The sequence below is a fragment of the Chrysochloris asiatica genome, unplaced genomic scaffold, assembly GCF_000296735.1.
Source record: "Chrysochloris asiatica unplaced genomic scaffold, ChrAsi1.0 scaffold00019, whole genome shotgun sequence".
Taxonomy (NCBI): Eukaryota; Metazoa; Chordata; class Mammalia; order Afrosoricida; family Chrysochloridae; genus Chrysochloris; species Chrysochloris asiatica.
In genome coordinates this window covers 26,513,071-26,521,152 of record NW_006408537.1, presented here as the reverse complement: position 1 = coordinate 26,521,152, position 8,082 = coordinate 26,513,071, and the positions used below count along the sequence as shown (strand labels likewise).

General features: G+C 37.7%; 1 protein-coding gene across 5 annotated transcripts in view; it reads right to left on the bottom strand.

Annotated features, from left to right (window-relative positions):
• KCNQ5 (potassium voltage-gated channel, KQT-like subfamily, member 5) overlaps nt 1-8,082 on the bottom strand; it is a 771,186-nt gene that overhangs the window by 439,467 nt on the left and 323,637 nt on the right. The window lies entirely within an intron of this gene.

Genomic DNA, 8,082 nt, shown 5'->3' with positions numbered 1-8,082 from the left:
ATTCGTAACCACTACGCTACCAGAGCTTGGTATATTAGAGAGTCACAAAAAGAGAAAGCTTCTCAATGAGATGAGCTGCTGCAGTGGCTGCAATGGACTCAAACATAGCAATGCTTGTGAGGATAGGATCAAACCAGGCTGTGTTCTTCTGTTGTATATAGGGCTGCTATGAGTTGGAACGGACTCAATGGCACCAAACAACATCATGCATCATATACAGAATAAAAAAACAAAACAAAAAAAAAACAAGCTCACTGCTACTAAGTCGATTCTGATTCATAGCGATTCTAGATAGGGTTTATGAGACTGCAAATCTTTACAGCAGCAGACTGTCTCATCTTTCTCCTGTGGAGCAGTTGGTGGGTTTGAACAGCCAACCTTGCAGTTAGTAGCCCAATGCCTATCACAGCACTACCAGAGCTCCTTATATATAGTATAATGTGTAGGTATTATGATGACACACAGAAGAAATGATCACTACTGGATTGTTTTTACATTGTGTAATTTTTCTGAGTATAAAACTTTCACTGGGTTACCTGCTAGATAAAAGGGCTACCAAAAAGGTGAAATAATATATTCAGGACAATAGATATAAACCTAGTTTTAAAATGAGTGATGACTTTAAATGTTCTGTTGCAGTTTAATAAGGATGAGGAAGTTACTACATATTTATATTTTTTTGCCAAGCTTATAGAGCACATCAGCATGGAAACACTAAGCTACACATGCCTGGAGTAACAAGGTTATTCTCATGCCGATACATAACAAAAATTCAGATATCTGAATGTAATAACTCTAACACAATTGCAAATCTTAGTATTCGTTTTTTTTTAAAAGAAATCAAATCAAATTATATTCAAAATGTCACCAATTCAGAAATAGTTGTATTTTTCATAATAGTGCAAGCATGGATAGGTAAAATCCTAATGTGGCCATTTTTATGCTGTGGACTTTCTGAGGCAGCAATTTTGCCCAGGGAACATTTTGATATGCTCTAAAGAGTAAGCCATTAAGTTCTTAACTTCTTAAAACATGTTATTTGCATAAACATCATCTCCATTGTATTCCTGACCCTTAACACATTTCTGGTTTGTGGGCAACCCTTGTTCAGCCTTAAGGTAAGATTACTCATCAGATGCAGAACAGCATGGAGGACAGCATAGGGGTGAGGAATGTTTCTTGTGATCATTGTTGGAAAACTCAACACCCTTTTAAAAAATTTTTACATCTTGAAATGATTAAATGTCAAAAAGACTGTGTCAAAACGTTCTGCCTTTACAAGTGCTATGCTCGTAAAAGAGTAGCAAGGAAAATTATAGATGAAAAATATTGTTATTGTTGCTGTTAGGTGCTGTTGAGTCGATTTTGACCCTGTACAGGGTTTCTGAGGCTGTAAATCTTTATGAGAGCAGAAAGCCCCTTCTTTCTTCTGCAGAACAGCTGGTAGTTTCAAACTGCTGACCTTAAGGTTCGCAGCCTGATTTGTAAGCACTACGCTACCAGAGCTCCTTATATACATAGTAAATCTAAAAATGTAAACATGACATTCAAAAAAGTCCACATATTACTATGTTGTTGTTGTTAAGTGCACTCGAGTCAGTTCCGACCCATAGCGACCCCGTATAGGATTTCCGAGGAGCAATTGGTGAGCTTGAGCCACTGACCTTGCTGTTCAAATGGCTTTGCTGTCTGGTGCATTAACCCACAGCACCATACCAGGACTCCATATATTACTATAGAGTCAGCAAACTAAAGGCTTGAAAAAGATCTATAAGCCTAAAACCCGCTTTCATACTTGACTTTTCTGTATGCTACCTAGGTCCCTGCTTTCACAAGGCAAAAGCAGGATCCCAGGTAGCATATAATATAGTCAGGTAAGAGTCACTTGACCCTCACCTGGAAAGTCAATCTGCTTTAAAGTTAGCTCTCCAGACTGCAAGGATAAGAGGGTTTCAGCTCAACTCTCAGAGTATTTGGTCTCATCACAAATCCTGCTCAATTGATGAGCACTAATTCTAGAACACTACTCTTCAATATATCCGAAATTTAAGTCCTCATCTTAAACTGACTCTCAACTGTACTTCTTGTGTGAGAATCTCCATTTTTATTACCATTCTTATAAAGTGGAGGATGCCTTGCTCAAGTTTCTCATAGCAACCCTATGTACAACAGAAAGAGACACTGTCCGTCCTGTGCCATCCTCACAATTGCTGCTACACTTGAACCCATTGCTTCTGCCACTGTGCCAATCCATCTGGCTGGGGGGGGGGTCTCCCTCTTTTTGCTGACCCTTCACATTACCAAGCATGATGTCCTTCTCCAGGGACAAATGTCTTTATATATGAGAGATAACATGTCTTAAGTATGAGAGATGAAGTTTGGCCACCCTGGCTTCCAAGGAGCATTCTGGTTGTACTTTTTCTAATATAAATAAGGTTGTTCTTCTGGCAGCCCAAGGTACCTTTAAAATTCTTCTCCAACACCATAAATTAAATACATCAATTCTTCTATAGTCTTCTTTATTCATGGCCCAACATTCACATGCATATGGAGCTACTGAAAATACAATGGTTTGTGGCAGGTGCACTTTAGTCTGCAAACTGACATCTTTGCTCTTTAACACTTTAGAGAGGTTTTGTGCAGCAGATTTGCCTAATGCAATAAGCCCTTTGATTTCCTGACAGCTGCTCCATAAATATTGATGGTTGTTGCTGTTGTTAAGTAGTGACCCTGTATAGGTTTTCTGTGGAGTTGCTGAAAAGCTTGTATCTCCCACCTTGCAGTTCAAATGGTTTTGCAGTCTGGTGCATTAACCCACAGTGTCACACCAGGACACCATACAAAATGAAGTCTTTGATACCTTCAATCTTTTCTCCATATATCATGATGTTATTTATTGATCCAGTTGTGAAGAGTTCTATGTTCTTTGAGGTGTTACCCATACTGACGGCTGTGATCTTTTATTTTCACCAGTAAGTATTTTAAATTTTCTTTGCTTTCAGCAAGCAAGTTTGTATCATCTGCATATTGCATGTTGTTAATGATCTTCCTTCAATCCCGATGCCATGTTCTTCTTCTTAGAATTCAGCTTGTCAGATTAATTGCTCAGCTTCCAGATTGATCCTGATTCTGTTCCTTGAATTCTCAAACAACAGGTCCAAATTGTTCTTTCACGTGAAAGTTCTCTGATTATTCAGTTAACACTCTGTGTGACTTCTATTCTTTAGATTAAACATCTCAAATTCCTTCAATTATTCCTCTTCAGGAATATTTTCAAATTTCTTTACCTTCCTGTTGAGTATCTGGAACATGCTCCTATTGTCTTATTTTCTTCAAATATGCTCTCAAGTGAACATAGCAGTACTCTAGGCTGATTTCACCAAAGCGGAACAGAGTGGGGCTATAATTTCCCTTGTTCTACAACAGAGTGCTCCTTTTAATGCAGTTTCAGATTGCAGAGAATTGAAACAGGCTGGTAAGCAACTTTGAGCTTTAAATATCAAGTATTCCACGTTCACAAACCAACTATCAAACAGATCACAACCGAAGCTCTATTTTCTTAAAATTACTTCTTTTTCTTAGAGGAGTGAAAACAGTCTTGAGTTATTCTAAGGAATTAAAGTTAAGTGAATTTTGTGTGAAAATTTTAATTTGATTAAGAATTAGTAATCTACATTCCTCAATAAAATAAACTGGATTCACATATAAAATTTCAAACTATCTCCCTTCAAATGTATGCACATATACATATCCATTATTCAATTATTAAAATAATATTCAATCTGTGCCCGATACTATCAGGGACAAGTTAGGACCCCTGGGACCCTGGGCCTCTTTTACCCTGGCTCTCTCTGAAAAGGGGAAGGACATCTCTAGTCCAACATGAAGGATAACACTGAGAAGACTAGCCTGGGGATAGAGATAGGGATATCAGAACCGGAAACCCTGATAGAAGAAGATGGTTGCCTGCCGGCAGACAACCCAGAAAGATAACTGCAGAAGGTGCCCCATTTCCAAGAAGCCTGCCCTCCTCTACAAAAAAAAACCAAAACAAAACAAAAATAAATATTCATCATACCACTCCTCCTTATTAATATGCATTAGCTCATGTCTCGAGAAAGGGGCCCCATACCTTTATAAGCCAGTACACCCCAATCCCAAAAGGTCTTCTCTGGCCGAGACAGACCCACTTCTCTCTTTGAAGTGTACTTGCGCTTTGACCTTATCTAATCTATGCTCCCTACCGCTAACACATCTGCTCCACTCGTGGTGAAAGACGCACATCTCTCTCTGAAGCATACTTTCACTTTGCAGTACAGAGATTCTAAGTGAATGCTTATTGTTTGTGTGTGACTGAAAAGCGGCGATTTGGTGGGACTAATTCTTTAGATTCCTCCCAAGTGCCAGAGAGACTAGGGGAAAAATATAACAATACCACCTGCAGCCAAGTTTAGAGTTTAGTGTATTAGAATAATTTCATAAAGATTACACAGAGAAAAATATATTAGATGGATTTTCTAATTACATCCTGTTACTATTGAGAATATTGATGATAAAAGTCATGAAGTGAATGATCCTTTGGCAGGATACGTGGGTCGTGGCTTAGTCTCAATTATCAAGTTGTTTCCATGTTTTTAAGACAACCAATTGTTTGAAAATGTGGATGTGAGGCAAGGTTTGGACACAGCTAAATGGTTTAACTCAAGTGGGTTTTGGCGGCAGAACTATGTGTTTATCAACACACATCTGTATTATTGCTTCACTGCTGCTCTTTTTATATCAGACTAGGATACTCATGGAGCCCTGGTGTGGTGTAGTAGGGTAAGCACTAGATTGCTAACCACAGGGTCTGAGATTCAAACTCACCAGATGCTCCTTGGAAACCCTATACGGGTCACTAAAGTTAGAACCAACTCCATGGTATTTAATAACAGGACACTCATAGAAAGCCAAGTGGTAGATGGCTAAAATAAAAATGGTAAAGGGCATCAGAATCAGCATGATGTGAAATCCCAAGGTATTATAATGGAGTTGTAAACCTGGAAATTCTAAAGTGAATCTGCTATGCTTTGAATCCTAACTGTCACTTTATACTGTGTGATAAGTTATTTCAGCAAGTTATCTAACTTATCTGAGTCTTGCATTGCCACTCATAAAAATGAGTTAATAATAGCTATTTTGAAGCACTGTTGGAAAGAGTAATTAAAATTATATTTGGTAAAGCTCCCAGGATATATATGTTCAATCAAATGGTTATTGTCATCTATCAGGAAAGTTAACGTAGATAATATGGATCCTTCTACAGAACCCATAATCTGTTTGTAGAAGGTCACTAAAGGAATGTATTGCTGGGTTTAGATCATTAATGAATCATTTTTATTTGGTTCAGATGATGATTACAAATACCAGCTTGTACGTTTTCACTTTAAATTGATGTGTTCTGCAGTTGTCATTGACATACACAGAGAAGATATATAGAACAGCCCTTCTTTGAAGAAAAGTAGTATTTCTCTTACTATTTCCCCACATCAAAGATCCTGAGGTCAGAAAGCTAAATAATGGCTACAACACTGATACAATGATTTGAAATCCTCCTGGATGAGAATGACACACGTATAGAAGAAATTATTAGTAATTCCCAGTTGTCATTTGTAAAGTATGTAGTCAGAAACTAAGTAAATGATATGCCCTAATTTCAACACACTGTTGGCTCTGGAATTGGGGCCAAGTTTTCATGACATGTCTCCTGCTGGTATCCCAGTAGTGCTGGGTTTCTAGATGGCAAAACATCCTGTTCAGGATCCCTCATGATCAAAAGAACTCAGCACGAGGATTAGCCTGTCAAAGAGATGAGGCACTGAATCTTACGAAGAGTAGGGTCATGACAGGACCATCACATGACCCTGACACAGGTTCAGTATTCAGTAGGGAATCCATAATTTCACTTAGTTCTTTTAATTGTGGTGGATGAGGGAGATTGTATTTATGAGGTGCTGTGTTTCCTAATTTTCTTTCTTTTGGTGAAGACTGTCTTTCAACATGATAACTTTAAAAATAACCACATTTGAATAACAAACAAGTCTTTATGTAAAATATCTTAAAAAAAAAGAATGATAACATAGAATCTTAAGGAGGAAAAACTTAAGATTCTGATCCAGATGATCTGGGGCTCAGTTCTAGGTTTCCACATACAATTTTGGAGAGAGTAAAGTTACTTCACTACTCTAGACATCAGGTTCTTTCTCTGCTGAGGGTGAACTGTAACATCCATCTCCAAAGATTGTGAGGATTAAATGAGGTAACGCAAACATGTAATATAAACCCTAAGGTAGAAGGTTCTCAATAAATGTGTATTGGGCGAAAGATATGAAATATTTATCATAGGGTGATTATCCAAATAGCAGAAGCTTTATTAGTTGTTTATTTTAACAATTCATGCCAGTTCAGAAGAGGTAATGAAACAAAGTATATCACTGCTTATATCAGGTAGATCTTGGCTAAAAACAGAGATGATCAGAAAGATGTTTATTTGTGCTTTGCTGACTATGTAAAGGTATTCAGTTATGGAGCATAACAAACTATGGATAACATTGCAAAGAATGGGTCTTCCAGAACATGGAATTGTGCTCTTGAGTAATCTGTACATAGGCCAAGAGGAACTCATAACAAAGGGATACTGAATGGTTTAAAATCAGGACAAGTGTGCATCAGCGTTGTAGCCATCCAACGTCTTTATTCAATCTGTATATGCTGAGCAAATAATCTGAGAAGCTGTATTTTATGAAGAAGAACACTGCATCAGGATTGGAGGAAAACTAATCAACCATCCGCAATATACAGATGACACAACCTTGCTTGCTTCCTGAAAGCAAAGAGGGCTTAAAATACTTACTGATGAAGATCAAAGACTACAACCTTCAGAATGGATTGTGCCTCAGTGTAAAGAAAACAAAAGTCCTCACAACTGGAACAATAAATAACATCATGATAAATGGAGAAAAGACTGAAGTTGGTAAAGACTTCATTTTGCTTGGATTCACCATCGACACACATGCAAGTAGCAGTCAAGAAATCAAATGACATATTTAGGCAAATCTGCTGCAAAAGACTTCTTTAAAGTTTTAAAGAGCAAAGATGTCAGTTTAAGGACTAAGGTGCACCTGATCCAAGCCATGGTATTCTCAATCACCTCATATGCATGTGGAAGTTGAACAATGAATTTAAAAGACCTTAGAAGAATCGATGCATTTAGGTTATGATGTTTGAGGACAATATTGAAAGTACTGTGGACTGTCAGAAGAAGAAACACACATGTCTTGGAAGAAGTTCAGCCAAAATGTGCCTTAGAAGGGAGGTTGGTGAGACTTCATCTCTCATTCTTTGGACATGCTGTCAGGAAGAATCAATCCATGTAAGAGGAAATTATGTTTAGTAAAGTGGAGGGTTAATGAAAAACAGGAAGGCCCCAACAAGACGGATTGGCACAGTGGCAGCTCAAACATGACAACTGTGAGCATGGTGCAGGACTGGGCAGTGTTTTGTTCTATTGTGCATAGGGTCACTATGAGTAGGAACACCTAACAACAACAATTGAAACAATACTGACTTTTATGAGTGGAATTGACTCAATGGCAGTAGGTTTGTATGTGTAATTCTTAGTGCTCTCGATTTTCCATTTTCATAGAATACACATCAGTTCCTCTGACTGAAGGAAACCAATGTCTGGATCAAAAAATTAAGACAGATTTTTATGACTTAAAATTCACAAAAGTAAGTAAGTGAAAAAGAAATTTATGTAAACTCTCATATTATTTTTTGGGTAAGTTTGTAGCGTTAATATTTCTTAGTTAGCCAGTAAGTTAATTCTGACTCATGGTAACCCATTCGTGTTAGTGATCCATAGAGTTTTCAATGGCTGAAGTTTAAGGAGTAGATTGCCAGGGGTTGCTACCAATGCACGTTGGGTTGAACTCAAACTTTTCAGTTAATAGCCAAGAGCATTAACAATTTGTACTCCTTAGGGTCTCTATTTTTAAGTTGTTGTTGTTGTTGTGAAGTGCCATTGAGTCGGTTCCAACCCAT